The sequence below is a fragment of the Artibeus jamaicensis genome, unplaced genomic scaffold (assembly GCF_021234435.1).
Source record: "Artibeus jamaicensis isolate MK-2021 breed Jamaican fruit bat unplaced genomic scaffold, CSHL_Jam_final contig_476, whole genome shotgun sequence".
NCBI lineage: Eukaryota > Metazoa > Chordata > Mammalia > Chiroptera > Phyllostomidae > Artibeus > Artibeus jamaicensis.
In genome coordinates, this window is record NW_026521853.1 from 803,134 (window position 1) to 821,254 (window position 18,121).

Genomic DNA, 18,121 nt, shown 5'->3' on the forward strand with positions numbered 1-18,121 from the left:
ATACCTCCTGAGAGTATAGCATTTAATGTAAGAACAACAGCACTTATATTCTTTGTGTGCACATTTAAACAATAGAAGACTAGCTTGGGTTTTTTTAAGGAACGAGGCTCATTTATAAAATATATATATATATATATATTACCAAGACTGGTAGGCATTTTTTCATTATTTTTATAAACTGTCTTCAGGGTAAATTATCATCTCTCTAAAGAAATAAACAATGAAACATTGAAAATTCAAATCTTCCAAATGACATACGTCAGGTTGAATGTCTGTTAGGGTTTAAATATATAAGGAGCCCAAGAGACCAAGCAAAGGTGACCAAGAGACTGAAAAGCTAAAGATACCTCAAATGAGATAAGCTCTGAGATGCTCTTCTAATATAGGCTTTGTTAAATTTTAAACAGGGTCTTTATAGTCACTAGGTTGAAAACCCAAATGACCATTAATCCATTTGAACACACATTTTTATTCAGATTTGAAAGCAATTATTTGCTCATCTCCCTGAACTATCTTATTTCTTTTACTGAATGTTATCCATAGACATATCACTTGCTCATCAAATAGTAAGAAGAAGACTGTACAAGATGTTAATATCTAACAGAGATTCACAATATATGGTAACATTAGCAGTGACTCACCATGAATAATGGCATTCCTTCTTTTATTCTTATTTCATTATATAATGCAGCTAAATGTGGTCTACTTTCTTCTCATTTATAGTAACTCATTGTGTACCTCATCTTCATGATTCAGTTATTTGTTGTCTGTAGTTTCCTCAGTATATTACACCTTTAAAATTATTTTGTACATGTTTTCTTTTTTTAAATCAAACACTGGCAAACATCCATAGAAAGGAATAAAATCACAGTTTTCTTATATTCAAGAAAAATTAATTGATTAATATGATTTACTAAAACTTACAATGAATTTGGATATAATTTTATTATTCCTCTGTACATAATACCTTTTAACATTATTATATTTACTATTACATGCTTTACATGTGAGTTAATTAGGAAAATTTTTATTGCATCAGTAAAAGTCATTAAATGTGTTCTACACCTGTTCAAATGCTTCAAAGAGAAATAGAACCCATGTGAAACCTATCTACAAAAAAAATATTGTTTCTGGTGATACTATGGTTTTCAAGACATTAGTTTTTTCCACCCCTCATTTCCTACATAGTCTTAGGTTTTAAAGACCTCTTACAACTGGCAGTTTCAATATTCATTTCATAGTTCATATTAACAAAATGTAGTCTATAGTAATGAAGGGAAATGAGGACAACTGTAATTGAACAATAAAAAAAGAAAAATATCAAAAAATAGCAAATCCTGATTGCATGAAACTAGAAAATTTGAAAATGAGAAACAAAAATCATGATATCAATGAAGACAGTTTTCTTTGAATTATGTATAGTATTTAATGAAAAACCAACTCAGAAAAATGTATGTATACAAAAGTCTGTCCAGAAGGTATCCATCTATGTAATATGAGAAATAGACACATTTATAGAAGATACAAAATATAAAAAACATTGAACACAGGGCACTGATGCCTCAGGCCCCTTCCAAGTAAGTACCTTGGAACCTCATACAGTTCTCCCAGACACCAACAGCTGCCTCGTTGTGTTTTTCTGAATCTCACCAATGGTCTGAAATCTCTTTCTTTTCAGAGGTAATTTTAGTTTAGGGAAAATCCAGAAGTCTGAGGGTGCCAAATCTGGGCTGTAGGAGGCTTTGTCACCTGAGTGATTTGATGTTTCACAGAAAAACTGTGCATGAGATGTGATACATGAACAGACACATTGTTGTGATGAAACTGCAAATCACCAGTTGCCCATAGCTGAAGGCTTCTAAATCATCTGAATACGTTCTGCAAACTATAGTTAATGTAAAATTCAATGCAGATTCATTGCTCTGCTTGCTCAGCCATTTTGAGTCAGATGGCCACATGGTTACACATGCTCACTTGGCAGTGTCTGCTGCCACCACCAACTAATACAGTGAAGTAGTCATCATTGTTCACACAAACACTTTTCAGTTCACTCTGTTTGGCTGTCACTGGTTACATTGATATTGTGCAAACCATTCTCATTATATTAACAATGGCTCAACTTTTTCCTGACAGACTTCATATTTGTAATCATTTAATAACAAATACTCTATAAAAAACTTCTGTAGACAATGTAAGTAATTGGGAGCAATTGACATCTCCTGAAACATTTATATCAATCATATAATTTTCCAGAATCTGGAAATGACTATTACTGCATCAGTACATTTGGAAGATTGGGGAGTACAATTACTGATATGCCACAATATTTTTCTTGTCTTCCAAAACTTACATTATTGTTTTTTCTTAATTTTTCCTTTGTTCAACTATTTATGATGTTATGTTTGTGTTATACATGTATAATCCTCTTTTGAAATAAAGAGGATTAGAAAATGAATGAATGAATGAACTGTCAAATACAGTCTGAGGTTGAGCTCATTGCTTAAAATTGATGGCTTCAACTGTCATCTTAACTTGAGAATCTCAAATTTACCAGATTTCTTGTAGTAAATTTTTCTTTTCTAAAAGGTACAGAAAAATGTGGTAGTTCATGGTTTGATCGACATTCTCTAGTAAATATTTTAGGATTTGTAGGTAATATACATTCTTAGGACATACAGTGTTTTTTAAAAAAACTTTTAAGTATGTAGTATAACATTCTTAACTGGCAGTTGTATAGAAACAGACATTGGGCCTATTTTGATCAGGAAGGATTATATTGTGAAATGATGAAGACCTTGCTAAGGTACTCTGGAACCTCCTTTTTTTTTCACTCTAGGCTGCTTCACACTGGCACGACATTAACTCTGAAGGAGCCAGATTTCCTGTCACAGCCCTCTGTCTGCTGCTCTAGAAGAGGTGTCATCTATAAGTCCCAGTAACGCTTCTCTGAAACACTCTCTAAACAGGACTTAGTAAACTGAGCTCATGAAATGTGCTGAGCTTTGGTGCTATACAAGCCTAGTCCAGATTCTGACTGTGTGACAAGCTGGCAGTGTGTCCTTGTTTGAGTTAAAGGGCAAGATATTCAATTTCCTCCTTAGTGAAATGGAAACACTAAAAGCACTGTTGTGTAGATGAACTGAAATAAAATAGCATTTGAGCAAATGAGTTCCCAGAGCCTAGAGCACTGTATTGGCTCAGACCCTACAAGTTTCTTCCTCCTTGCTCCAGGCAGCTGCCCAGCAGCAGGAGCACAAACAAGTGCTCACATTTTGTAAAAGTCAGTGCTGCATGCCCCAGGCAATTCCTTTCTCTCAGTGGCTGCCCAGTTCAGTGTTACTCTTTCGGAATTCTTTCTTTCCACTGAACTCACTATATGCAAACATTTGTCAAGACACAACTGTTTGTTAAGATACCCAGTCAAAATGCCAGAGCACATAACTAAGGAAATCTATTCATGAAAGGGTGTTTTAGAAGTCTCAAACTCACCTACTCTGGAACTACCTCTTCCCCAAGCTAACCCTAGGAAGGTTTGTTTCGAATATGTAAACTTAATTAGATAACATCAAAATCATACTCAATATTTTATGTAAAGAGCTGACCATTTGTGCCTTTGTAAGAAATAATGCTGTTTCATCATATTTGTGTGAGAGTAATTAAAGTTGTATTTGATTTTGATATTAAATCTTTGACATGGTCTTATACCTTCTTAGATTGTTCTCTTAAAGTATTGTCATCAAATGTTAGAGGGAGTGGCACAGACTGTTCAGGTCAGTGCACAGCTCCAAATATAAAAAGAACTAAATCTTTTAAAATTTCATTTTATTTCTTGTTATAAAGCACATAGTTTCTACTGCTAATTATTAGTTCCCAAACCTAAAAGAAAAAGGAAAGGAAAAAGAGGACAAAGAAAAACTCATGCTGATATTCCTGGCAGGTAGTCTACAATGTTGTTAATAATAAATGTTAACAATTTTAGAAAATATCCTATTATTCTTTTAGACTCATTACACAAGACACAATGTGCCTACAGTTCTTGCCAATTATGTGTTATACCTATATGCAAAATTTTTCATCATGCCTCTTCATCCTATGACTACATAGTTAATTAACCAACATTTCATTTGTTGAGCCCTCAGCATTGTGCTAGGACACACGTATTTAACCCTGACTTTGCACTGAATCTCCTATGGAAGCAATTTTCAACCACCGTGTCAGAGCAAGCACACTGGTATATGGTGAAAGATTTTAAGGGGTTGAGAGGGAGACAGAGGAGGGCTATGGCCCTAGGTGGGAGTTCCACATGGCCTGTGAGATACCCAAGGCTGAAGAGGCTACTGCTGAAGCTCTGGGAGGTAGCAGTGAGGCTCATCAGGGGGGCTGCATGGGGTAACGGGGGGGTACATAGCCAGGACCATGGAGGGGCAGAGCAGCAGCTGTAAGATTGTAGTGGTCAGGGACATGGATTATAGCAATATTGCCATGGGGAGACCTCCCCAGAAATAAGAAGGTTTGGAGAAGCAACGAAGGTGGTGCATACATGCATCACCCTAGCAACCAGGACAATGTGAGCATGATGCAGCAAAAATAGATACATAGGTTGGTGTCAAAATCTAAGGAGGTGATTGGATGGGAGGGACATGGTATTTCCTTTTACCATGGTGGGATTATGTGCAGTTCTTTAAAAGCAAAGTGCACAAAAACAATGGGTGCTTTTGCTCCCCCATTGCCAGGTTGGAGTGTCTGAGGCTGGGGGGAAAGGTTTCTGAGCAGGTGGGCCTTGTCAGGAGGATTCCCTGTGCCCCTGCCTAAGCGCAACAGGTTCCAGTAAGAAGGAAGAGGGTAGCTCAGGTTGGTGGGCTCAGGGGGCGTGGTTGGCCAGGAAGCCCCGAGCCCCTTTCCCAAATGGGAAGCTATGGTAGCTGTTGCCTGCCCACAGCAAACACCAGTGCTGACCTGTCAGGTGTGGCTCCAGCACTGCCAAGGGACAGGTGCCATGCCCCACTCTGAGAGCTCCAGGCATGAACAAGAGCACTGAAGGCACTAGGCTGGTAAGAGGAGGGTGGTAGGCTTGGGCCAGTGGGTCCTAGTAGCTGGTGTGGCCAGGTAGCAAACAATGTGCATCTCCAGCATGCATGAAGCTGCGGGATCCCGCAGTGGCAGCTGTCAGTGTGTTCCTCCAGCACGGGGGTGCAGAGCATCATCAAGAAACCCGTTGTGTATATTTTTAATAAAAATTCCTTTCTTCCTTTCCACCAGCCTCTGTCACTGGAGTTTTTTGGGTTTTTTTTTGTTTGTTTGGGTTTTTTTTTGCCTATAGGCAGCAAGTAGTAGGACCGCACTGGTTGTCTGGTTCAATAGTGGCAACCAATATGCAGCCCTAGCTGCCTATGGCTGGTCAACCTCTGCCCCCCCCCCAAGAAGTGTGACTGTGAGGCTTCCCAGTTGCCAGGAATTTCTCTGCACACCCACAAGAGATGTCAGCTGTGGGGGCAACTTTTCCCGTGAGTCGCCCCAGCCACAGGGGCTAGTTACAATTTCTGAAACCAGGCAGAGTGGTCCACAACTGTTAGCTGCTTGAACATGCATGGCAGGTGGAAAGGGAACAGGTCTGGGAAGGGAACAGCCTCTGGAAGAAGGAAGAATCACCTGAGTTTTAGGGCTACAACCCAGGGTCTTGGTGAAAACTCACTGAGTTTTTGGAAGGTCATTGCTTGGGGTCACTGAGATCACTGGTAAAAAGAAAAAAACTTTCTTTTGAGCATTTATTAGAATAATAAAGTCATGGATGCCAGTTCTCTCTGTATGTTCCCAGATTGCCTGGCTTCTTTTGTTGATAGGGTTGGGCCTGTTGTATATCCAGGCCAAAAGGGGCCACTCTGGGTTGATTCCTGGAGTGAGCCCACTGGGTAGGATTTTAGTGGACTGAGGAATGTACACCCATATCCAAAATCCAAGGAAGTATTGGTTTATTACTGTAATACTGTGTAATCTACTTACATTTTGGATTGTAGGGAAAGGTGGCCAGTGGATGGTCTGCTACATTACTATACTACTGCGCAACAGAAACAGTATTGCTAACAGTTGCATAAATGGGATTAAAGCAGTTATGTCAAGACATTTATGTAAATTGCAGAGTAGAATTTCACCGGAGAGAGAGGTCCATTTAATGGTGCAGAGACGGCAAAAGTCCTTAAAACCTCTGTCTGATAGTACACAGGAAGATAGGAGAATGAGTAAATAGATCCCATTAGTGCCTTGAAAGCAAGGCATACAAGGTCCAGAGCAAGAGGAACCCCTCCATTGCCATCCCCACCATAAGTATCATTAAAATGGAGTCTTAAGAGACAACAGCCCCAATCCAAGTATGGCGAAGAATCAAATCTGGAGAGAGTCAGTGTGTTTGAGGCAATAGACCATAGGTGGAATAACTCAGGAAGTCCAGTCCTGAGCCCATACTTTGTTCTCCACTTCAGATTGATTGAATTGAAAGAAATCCAACCCCTTATATAGGGAGGGTCCTCAGAAAATGACAGACCTTATTACTTCCATTTTTACCACTCATCATTCAAACTGGGCAGGTATACTGGCTCTTCTTAAAATCCTGCTAACAGTGGATGAGAGACAGCTGGTTATAAATAAGGCCTATAAAGAGGCTCAACACCACCACCAAGAGAATCCTAAGAGGATCTCCAACCCAGCTGGGGCAATTCCCTTGACAGAGCCTGACTAGAACCCAAATGGTCAGGGGCTAGCCTTCCTGGAACATTACAGAAAGTGTATACTGGAAGGGCTTAAGAAAGGAGTGACCAAGCCAAAGAACCTGAATATGATACAGGCCTTTCATCAAAAGCCAGATGAGGACTTTTCTGAATTTTTAGAGAGGATCTATAAGGTTTGTAGAAGGCACACTGGTGCTGATCCACAGGCACCAGAGAATGCACAGATGGTGAACATGACTACTACTGGGTAAAGTAGAAACTTTATCAGAAAGACACTCCAGAGTATAGATGGAAATTGGAAATGAATCCTTCTCAGCTGGTAGACATAGCCTTTAAAGTCTACAAGGCCCAGGAATCAAGAAAGATAAAGCAGGCCATGGTGTTCTTAGAAAAAGGGTGATGAGACCAGAAGTGGTGGGACCCTAAAAAGATGAAAAGAGGCCCACTAAGCACCAATGAATGTGTTTATTGCAAGGAAGAGGGCCACTGGAGAAAGTAGTGCCCAAAATTCAAAAGGCAAAGTAGGGATGAAAACCCTCACTGAGAAATGCTAAAAAGGTGAGGAATGTCTGATGACAAATGAAGATGCCCAGGGGCTCCCTTGGACATTTCCCAACCCATTACTATTTCCCCACAGAACCTATGGATACAGTTGATGATGAGAAAAAGGATGTAATTTTCTTGTAGCTATGGGATACCCTATAGATTCATACGCATTGTTAAATACAAGGGCCAGCTTGATGGGCATTTGACCTGTTCAGCTGTTGCCATCTTGAAATTCTTAGTAATTTTTGAATGAAATATTGCATTTTAATTTCATACTGACCCCACAAATTCTGTAGCTGGTTCTGTCTGAATATGATACATTTCAATTATTCTGAATAAAATAAATAAATTTAAATTTATTGTTAAATTAAAAAAAAAGTAACCAAGGAAAGTTTGGATACAGTAACAGGTACTGGAGTGACTAGACAATTACAAAAACAGGTATTCCTTCCACCCTTGGAATGCCAGCTTTGGGATCAAAACATTGTACATAGTTTTCTCTAAATGCCAGACTGCCCTATTCCACAGCTAGGCCAAGATTTACTTTTCAAGTTGCATGCACACATAACTTTTTCTCCTGAAAAGCAGCAACTATGTATAGACGTCCCACTTGACATGCTCTCCAGCTCCAGGTGCTCTTGAATTGCCTGGAAGGTCCCAGAGGTAAACTCTCCCCACCTGAGATCTATGAAAAGGTCTATTGAACTGTTAGGCTGATGGAACCCCAGATAAAGTGGTTAACATGCAACCCACAAAAGTAAACTTAAAAGAAGGAGTACTAATCCCATGAAAGAAACAGTACTTCCTCAAAAAAGAGGCTTTAGAGGGGATTCTGCCAATATTTCAGAAGTTCTTAAAATCAGAACTAATTTGGCCATGCTGGTCTCCTTATAACACTCCCATTCTGCTATTCATAAAGCCTCACACTAACAAATATCAACTCGTTCAGGATTTTAGAGCCATAAATCATGTTGTACAGGACACTCATCCTGTAGTGCCCAACACTTATATTCTGTTTTCTATGGTGCCTAAAGATAACAAATAATCCTAGACTTGAAGGATGCCTTTTTCTGCATCCCAATAGATTAACAGGCTCAGGTACTATTTGCCTTTTAATGGCAGAACCCAGAAACAAAAACCCTGTTCAGTACTGCTGGACTGTGCTGCCACAGGATTTAAGAACTCCCTGATTATATTTGGTGAAGTATTAGCCATGGACTTAAGGTGTATTCAATTAAGATCAGGAGCTCTTCTGCAATATGTAGATGACATTCATAACTAGTAATACCTGTGAGGGTGTCAACACCATGACAGTTCTAAATCATTTGGCAAAAAGGGGATATAGGGTATTTCCCCACAAGGCCCAGCTTTAAAAACAGGAGGTGTCATACCTGGGATTTCAACTGAAACAGGGCACTAGGAGCTTGGCGGTGCATAAAAGACAAGTTATTGCTACACTGAAAACTCCAGAGAACCAAAAGGAACTTTGTGGGTTCTTAGGGATTGTAGAGTTCTGTTGAATTTGGAATCCAAACTTTGGACTTACAGCAAAACCACTGTAAAATTCCTTGAAAGGACAGAATTCTGACCCTTTCAAATGGACATGGGATTGTCAGGTAGCATTTGATACCTTGAAGGAAAAGCTGTTTTTTGCTCCCATGCTAGAATTTCCCAATTTACATAAGCCTTCAAATTGTATATTCATTAAAGGAAGGAGATTGGACAGGGTGTAAAGACCCAGACTCTGGGAAACATCCTCAGACCCATAGCCTATGTTTCAAAAAAGTTGGATCACATGACAAAAGGATGGCCACCATGTCTTTGAGCAGTGGCACCTACCTGTAAAATTTTACAGGAAGCTGAAAAATTTACTTTGGATTGGCCTACTATTGTATTGGTACCATATCAGCTCCTAACTTTATTGGTACAGAAAGGAGGGTATTGGCTGATGGCAAGGCACATGGGAAATATCAATCCATTCTGTTGGATAACCCAAATGCTACTCTGCAGACTATCACAAGTTTGAATCCAGCTACTCTGATTCTGACTCAGAGTGAGAGAAAGCTGTCCAGCATGACTGCTTGTAAATCATACACCAATTTTAGTTTAGCAGGCTGGATATACTTGACCAGTGCTGGTAGCACCACACTGGGAGCTATATACAGAGGGGAGCAGTTTCATGGACAATGGACAATGATGAGTTTAGTACATGGTAGTCACCATAGACAAGGTAATAGAAGGCCAAGCCCTTGCTTGCACCAGGAACCTCAGCACAAAAGGCTTGGTTGATAGCCCTTAGAAGAGCCTTAGAAATATCCCAGAAAAAGAAGGTTAACATCTGCATGAACTCTAAATACGCCTTCATGGTAGTCCATGCCCATGGAACAATATGGAAGAAGAAAGGAATCTTAACCTCAAGGAACGAGGACATTAAACATATAGAGGATATTGTATAATTGCTAGATGCAATGGATCTACCAGACCAGGTTGCCACAATGCACTACCCTGGACACTGAAGAGATGCTTGCCAAATGATCCAGGGGAACAAAACTGCTGATAAAGCAGCAAAACAAGCAGCTGGAAGGCTGCTATGATTAGGGGTTTTGATCTCCTGCTTTGAATTGTCAAACTTTAAATCCCATTACAGAGAACGAGATAAGGAACATGCTCAGGAATTAGTTGGATTCACTAACTCTGATCTCAACTCTATGGATGATTTACACCATAGTATAATCTTACTTCCCCAGGCTCTAGTGTATCCCATCCTCAAACACCTACATGAAGGGACCCTTTATGAAAGGAATGCTTTGATGAACTTCATTAGGCCACATTTGAAGTGCCCCCATTTGCAAATGACTGTTCAGAGGATTACCCAAGCTCATCAGATATGTACCAGAAACAATCCTAAGACAGAACACACCCCAGCTAAATAGGGAGTGCCATATAAAGGGTTATGCCTATTTGAAGACTAGCAACTAGACTTTACACAAATGCCTAAAACCAGAGGGAATTTTAAATTTTTAATAGTTTTTGTGAACACTTTTTCTGGATGTGTAGAGGAATGCCCCAACAGAACTGATAAGGTGACTGAGGTAGCAAAACTTCTTAAAGAATTAATTCCTATGTTTGTATTTCCTTATAGCATTCAGAGTGACAATGGACCATCATTCACTTCAGAGATCTCTCAGAACATTGGACAGGCACTGCAAAGAAGATGGAAATACATGCATGCTGGAGACCTCAATTTATGAGAAACACTAAGAAAATGAATCACCTAAAAAATAAGACCCCAGTTGGGCCCTGGCTGGTATAGCTCAGTGGATTGAGCGCAGGTCTGCGAACCAGAGGATCGCAGTTCAATTCCCAGTCAGGGCACATGCCTGGGTTGCAAGTCAGTGCCCTGCAGGCCAGTCCCCAGCAGGGGATGCACTAGAGGCAACCATACATTGATGTTTCTCTCCCTCTCTCCTTCCCATCTAAATATAAATAAATAAATATTTAAAAAAAAGTAAGACCCTAGCAAAAATATGCCAGGAAATATATTTGAAATAGGACCAGGCACTTCCCATTGCTTTGCTCAGGATTAGGGTAGAACCCAGAAGTGGGCTTAAGTTAGAACTTTTGAAATAATTTATGGGAAACCCTTCCAAATCTGTTCTGGGAGTGCCCCCCAGATTTGAAGCATAAATGGAAAATTAAGCAATATGTACAACATTTAGGGAAAACTAAGAATTTTGCACAAGTTTCCTAACTGCAAGTCTGCCTACTCATTGATGAGCCTTTACACCCATTCCACCCAGGAGATTAAGGCTTACTAAAAAAACTTGGAAGACTCAAGAACATGAACAGCAGATACCCGAGCAATGGACTGTTCCCTATAATGTCCTATTGACAACACACTCTTCTCTAAATCTTGTGGGAATTAAGCCATGGATCCATGACACAGGAATCCAGCCAAAATGGGTACCACCTGAGGAATATTTGAATCCTGCTTTTGTGGGTGATGCTGAAAAGGAAAGCTGGACTTGCACTCTGAAAGGATCTTTAAAATTTCTCTTTCAGAAAAATGCAGTGGGCCCCAATGCAAAGTGACAATGTCACTGTACTTTATTTATATATTTGCAGATTTAGGGGATGTTAGGTGCCAGATGTGGAGTTTGGGGGTGGTCCATTCCATTGTTAAAAAAGACAAAAATTGAAAGTGTTATTGTTATTCCTGATTGAGTAAGAAGGTCTATGAAGTTTGCATCAAGTGTGTAGAAAGGTATAAGGCATATATAAAGCTGAATAAAATGTTTGTGAAGGTTGTAGAGGTCATAGAAGGCTATGAAATTATTTTTTTTAAAGAAAAGAAACTTCAGTGCTTGGATTGAATTATTTGCTTTAGCTTTTGTTTTGTTTCTTGCTTTCTGATATTTTGGGGACTTTGGGAACTTTGCTGTTATGTGTATATTGAACCTTCATGTCATTTGGGTCTCATAGAGGTGAGTTGAGCTACCAGTTAGCCTGAGAATATGTCTCTGCCTTTTGAGGGTTTGTGTCACTTGAACCTAAGAAAGGTTGTCCTATGCCAGTTAGAGCTGGCTGGGCTAAGAGAGCACATCTCTGCTGTAAAACCAGTTGGTAAGATGTCATACCTCTGCCAGAAAACCAGTGGATGCACTGGTAGGTGAGAGAATGCCTCTGCCATTGGGGCTCCATGCCATTGGTACCAGGTAGAATCTGGCTGAGGTGGAAACATACCTCTGTCTTTGGGGCTTTATGTCATATGGACTTAGGAAAGGTCACCTAGCACCAGTTAGTACTGGATGTGGAGAGAGAATGTCTTACCATTGGGGCTTCATGCAATTTTAGACCTGGAAAATGTTATTTGTATGACTGGTTGGTGAGAGAAAAGATTCTAAGGCTAGTTTTAGTCCCCTTTTATCTTTTTTTTTTTCAGAACTCTGGGTTTTTTATTTGTTTTTGTTGTTTTGTTTATGTTTTAAAAGAAATTGAGGATTTCTAACTGTCAAGAATTTTATATTAAGTTGGAAAGAAAGTAACATAAGATAAAAGACATGGAAATGTAATTTGGAAAGATATTGACAGAACAAGGATTTTTGCTTTGTGTTATTATCCTTACCCAATCCCTCTAAATTTTGGACATAAAATTCCCTTTGCATGAAACCAGTAAGACCATTTTCAAATTGTAGTTTTAATAACCAAGACTTTGACTGGAATGCCATGCCTGAATGGTGCATTCCTGGGCTCTGGCTGTTACCAGAAAGCCTTGAGGAACAGAGACTGACTTTGAAAGTTAAAAAAAAAAAAAACCCTAGAGTAATGGCCTAGTATGTTGTTTAGTGGTGTGGTTCATGGAAATCTTTCTAGGGAAAGAACAGGAGTTGCCTTCCTGAAATATGAAAAGGAGTATCCTAAAAACAAATGGGAACCTTAAGGACCTGAAGAATATAGGTACTACAGATAAAGCCATATGGAGGACTGTGGCTTGTCTTCTGTGACATGAAGAATAGACTAAGGTTCAATCTAAAGTTCCTTGTGTGAGTAGAATTTTTAAAAGCCTATGTCTTTAGTGCTGCTCTTGTTATTTTTATGTAAACAATGAGGCAAAATTGAAAACTGGCAGCCTTTTTGAGGACAATGAGGGTAATCTTAGGGAGAGGAATCAGATTTTAAGGAAAATCACAATGCTCAGTCATGAACATTGGACTCTAGTGTAGCTATCTTCAAAGTTTGTTTTCACTTGAGAGTTGATCTGGTTTCACTTGATGATATCAAATTATCACAGCTTAGGATCATTCCAGCAAACACCTTGCTAGTGAACATCTTCTCAAAACAGTCTTGCAGACTTACAGACAGTGTAGGTCTTACTTAAGAAACCCATCTACATTGCTGCCTCCTGGTACTCATTGGTTTTCCTGGACTAAACAGTAGAGTTGGTGAAGTGCTGCACAGCCTATAAGTTTCACTTTAAAACTATTTTCTTTTTATGCCAAAATGGTTCATATAAAAGGGGTCTAGAAGTGTTAAAGAGGGGAACCTCAGGGTATTCCCCTCAGCCTAATTTAAGTAGTAGGAAATAGGGCTTCAGACAGGTGTAACACACCTTACACACCTTCCTCCAAAGAAGCCACATTTTCTTGATCAGGGACAATGTACAATTAGTCTGCACCTTTGTTATTTAGTTGTTATAGTTTTGATTGTGCCTTCTAACTCTCTTGAACAATTTGTCATGTCCAGAATACAACTAAGATGCCAACTCATCCAGTAATGCCATCCTTTGGTTGTCTCACATGCTGCTATCCAGGGACAACCAACTGTCCTTGACTTTGCAAGAGTCTTCTCCCTTGTGTAAAGGTTCGCCTCCACTCCAGACCTGCCTTCGTTAGGGCCTTTGACCAGCAGATAGGTAGGCCTAAGTTCTTTGTCTAGCAGGAAGTAGTTACAGAAAAGCAAGACCTTCATCCATCTGCTTTTGTAAGATTATAAGTATACAAAATGTTAAAGCAGGGAATCATAATGGGGTAATATGAAAGAGTGGAGAAGAAATGAAGATATTCCAATCATGTGTCACCCCAGCAACTGGTACAACATGCACATGTTGCAGCAAAAAGAGGCACATAGGGCTGCCATCAAAGGTTGGGGAGGAGATTAGATGGAATGAATGTATCCATCTACCTCTGCCATGTGGGGGATTGTAAAGCTGTCTTTAAAAGCAGAGCACTCAGAGATACCAGACACTTTTGCTCCCCCATCTCCTGGCTGGTGGGTCTGCAGCTGAGGCACTGAGGTTCCTGAGTTTGTGGACCTTGCTGGTTAGATTCTCTGTGCCCCTGCCAGAACATTCCAAAACCATCTGCCAGGTATACTCATGCTCCTCTGCCAACAGGATGTCCCCATCGAGAAATGTCTTGTGTATATTTTAAAGAAATAATTTTTCCTTTGCTTTTCTTGTGTCTGTGCCTATGAGTAGCAAGTGGTAGGACCCCCCCTCACTGATTGTTCACTTATAAGATAGTATTGAAGGTTTTTGCCAAGGATGTCTACCCAAGGAGTTATGTACCCAATCTGTTGAGAACTATACCGCAAGCTTTGTGATAGACAAGCATTGGAATTTAGCTCAACATGAGGGACACTTTAGTTTCCTCTTACCAGGATAACATCTAGTCCCTGGCCTACCCTGAGTCAGAGGCTGTGCTCATATGCTTTGTCATTAGCTGAACAGAAACACTGGACAGTGTCCTTAAGACATGGCAAGGGGAGTCTCAGGGGTTTTACTCCAGTGCCAAGGTTCTGGTTGACTATAAACTGGACATGCAAACCAACCTGGCCACACTGAAAGACATGTCCAAGAAGTTTATCCTTGTTACAACTGAGCAGGGACCTGTGCTGGTCACACAAATGTCAGTTGTGTGCTACATGGAGTGCTCCTCTTAGTCCTTTGAGTGCAGCATCAGGGATGTCTTCCATATGGACAAACTGGCCTTTCTCAGCTGTGGTCATAGGCAGCTACACCATACTGACTCACTCTGGAGACTACAGTCATCTGCTCTGCTGGCAAGACGACCAGAATAGGGTAACTATAAGAAAGACAAGATACACAAAGACTGAGCCAAGAGTTGCAATTTCATGTGAGGAGCCGTGGAAGAGTGTCAGGAAGAATAATGAATGGCACAATTACTCCCTTTTTCCACCCTGGCTTCCTAACTTCATGACTGTGGCTGGGACTTTAAGATAGGTTGAGTGAACAATTCTCCTAGGCAAGGGGCCCAGAGGCAGAAGGTGCCACAATTCCCCATATCCTCATTCCCCTCCTGTCCATACAAAGTTGAAGGAGCTAGCAGGGCAGGCATCTGGGCCAGGAGCATGGAGGGAGCAGTGGGGTTGGGGAAGCTGGTATCAAGCAGCAACCTTGGTTGAGTCTCTGTATATGAAGGGTGCCTTCCCTCCCTGATGCCAGTCCCCATATCCTGGTCCTGACTTCCCTCCCTAAGGAAAGTGTCTGTTCTATGACCTTCTCTTTCCACTCATCTCACTTCCAGAGTTGTTATCACCCGCCAGGAAACATGCACTAAATTAAAAAACAAGTTAAGAAGCCCCTCCACACATATATCCACCAGTCCTAGTTTCTTCTTCTCTTCCCCAAACAGTCTCAAAACAAAACCCAAATCCATGGGGAAAAAAAAAAAAAACTAGGAGACTTCTGCCAAGATGGAGGTATAGGTGGAGATGCTGTGCCTTCTCGCACAACCAAGTTTAAAGACAACAAAGTTTTAGTAAAGCAAATACCCAGCCATAACACAGAAAATTAAATTACTGAAGTCCAACAACAAGGAACCCTTCAGCTAGACGAGTAGAAGGGGCAGGGCCAGCAGCTGGTGGAGCAGGGTTCCGCAGGAAAACTTGGTCAGACCAATCCAGGTGCACAGTCAGCGGTTGGCAAATCCCCAGGCGTGGGGTTGCAATGGGTGGACCCACTGAGGGCGCAAGGCAGCAGGCTGACTGCAGTCACACATTCCCACACAGATAGACCCACGAAAGAGTGAGCAGTGAGGTGAACCAAGCAGGCCCCAGCGGCTGGAAGCAGCAGAGGGACCACTATTGCCCCACTCTGACCCTGCCCCCACATACAGCATCACAAACCAGCAACCTGGGCAGCCCCACCCTGGTGAACACCTAAGGCTCTGCCCCTCATACTTAACGGGTACGAACAGACCAAACATGGCTCAAGAAGAACTCAAAGTCCCACAGTCCATAATTCTAAGCAACGAAGAAATAGCCAAACTTTCAGATGCACAGTTCAAAACACTGGTGATCAGGATGCTCACAGAAATGGTTTGATTTTAGTCACAAATTAGAGGAATAAATGAAAACTACACTAAGTGAAATGAAGGAAAATGCACAGGAAACCAATAGTAATGGAAAGGAAGCTGGGACTCAAATCAATGGAGTGGACCAGAAGGAAGAAAGAAACAACCAATCAGAAAAATATGAAGGAACAAGATTTCAAAAAAAATGAGGAGAGGCTTAGGAACCTCCAGGACATCTTTAAATGTTCCAACATCTGAATTATAGGAGTACCAGAAGGGGAAGAAGAATAGCCACGAGTGGAAAGCTTATTTAAACAAATAATAAAGGAGAATTTCCCCAATCTGGCAAAGGAAATAGACTTCCAGGAAGTCCAGGAAGCTCAGAGAGTCCCAAAGAAGTTGGACCCAAGAAGGAACACACCAAGGCACATCATCATTATATTAGCCAAGATTAAAATGAAGGACAGAATCCTAGAAGCAGCAAGAGATAAGGGGACAGTCACCTACAAAGGAGTTCCCATCAGACTGTCAGTGGACTTCTCAAAAGAGACCTTGCAGGCAAGAAGGGGCTAGAAAGAGGTATTCCAAGTCATGAAATTCAAAGACCTACAACCAAGATTGCTCTATCCAGCAAAGCTTTCATTTAGAATAGAAGAACAGATAAAGTGCTTCTCAGATAAGATCAAATTCAAGTTCATCATCATCAAGACCTTACTATATGAAATGTTAAAGGGACTTATCTAAGAAAAAGAAGATAAAAAATATGGACAGTGAAAGGACAGTAAACTCAGTTATTAACAACCACACCTAAAACAAAGCAAACTAAGAGGACAGCTAGATCAGGAGCAGAACCATAGAAATGAAGATCTCATAGAGTGTTAGCAACAGGGTAGTGGTAGGAGGAGAAGGGGGGAGAAGGTACAGAAATTAAGTAGCATAGATGGTAGGTAGAAAATAGATAGGGGGCAAGAAGAGTATAGGAAATATAGACTCTAAAGAACTTGAGACACATGGTCGTAAACTAAAGGGGGGGAATGGTGGGGAAGGGGGTATGCAGGGTGGAGGGGAATGAAGGGGGAAATAGAACAACTGTAATGGCATAATCAATAAAATTTAGAAAAAAACAAAAAAAGCAAAACTAAAGTGTAAAACATGCAATACCTGACTATTTAGTTAGGGGCACTGAACTCTTTTCCCTTAGATTGACAAATTAAAAAAAAATGATAATACCCAATACATAATAGCCATTCAGTGTGAATAAATCAAAATTACATATATTTTTATCAGATCTGCAAAAAAACATTTTTTTGTGCTGCAGAATGGTAGTAATTACTTTACATGTTCCATGAGGTAAAAAAGGTTGAACATTGCTGTCCTATGACAATCTTTCAATATTATATAGATGGCAGATAAAGTTTGGGGTACAAATTTTTCACTGGCACCTTAAAAAAATTGTTTGCATGTGATTATTAAGTATACCTAGAATTGAGAACTTCTGACTGTGACCTTGTACAGATGCAGAACAACAAATGAAAAATTGTAATAAAGAATAATCTAACAAGTGCTAAGTCTTGTGATGATTTATTAATTTATATTATAACAATCTTCAGTATTATTCTATCAAATATTCCATTTTTCTACTAATATCAAAAATTATATTCTAACTATCAAAAAGCTTCTAAGATGCAGTCAGATCTCCTACCCTAAAGCATATGTCATTTCCATCAGATAAAGAAGGCCACAACATTGTTGAGGTAATGAAGCAGCCAGTGACTACAAGGATCCCTGTAGCATGACCCTGCCCAGATCTTGGAAGTGTCTAGTGTCTCAGCTGATACACTGGCTTCTCTCAGCTGTGGTATTTAAGCCATCATCTTGCAAATGGAAACCCACCCAGAGCATAAGCTGATTTAGCCTGAAAAAACCTCATGTGATTTAAGAAATGCTAATTTTCTAAATAAAATTTAAAATGTATTTTCCTTTACCACATATGACATATATGGAGAAAGGCTCAAAACAACTATGATTATAGATATTAAG

General features: G+C 40.2%; 1 pseudogene; it reads left to right on the forward strand.

The window, feature by feature from the left end:
• The first annotated feature begins 4,303 nt into the window (after positions 1-4,303).
• LOC119039050 (rho-related GTP-binding protein RhoN-like) lies at positions 4,304-14,906 on the forward strand (annotated as a pseudogene).
• The last annotated feature ends 3,215 nt before the right edge of the window (positions 14,907-18,121 follow it).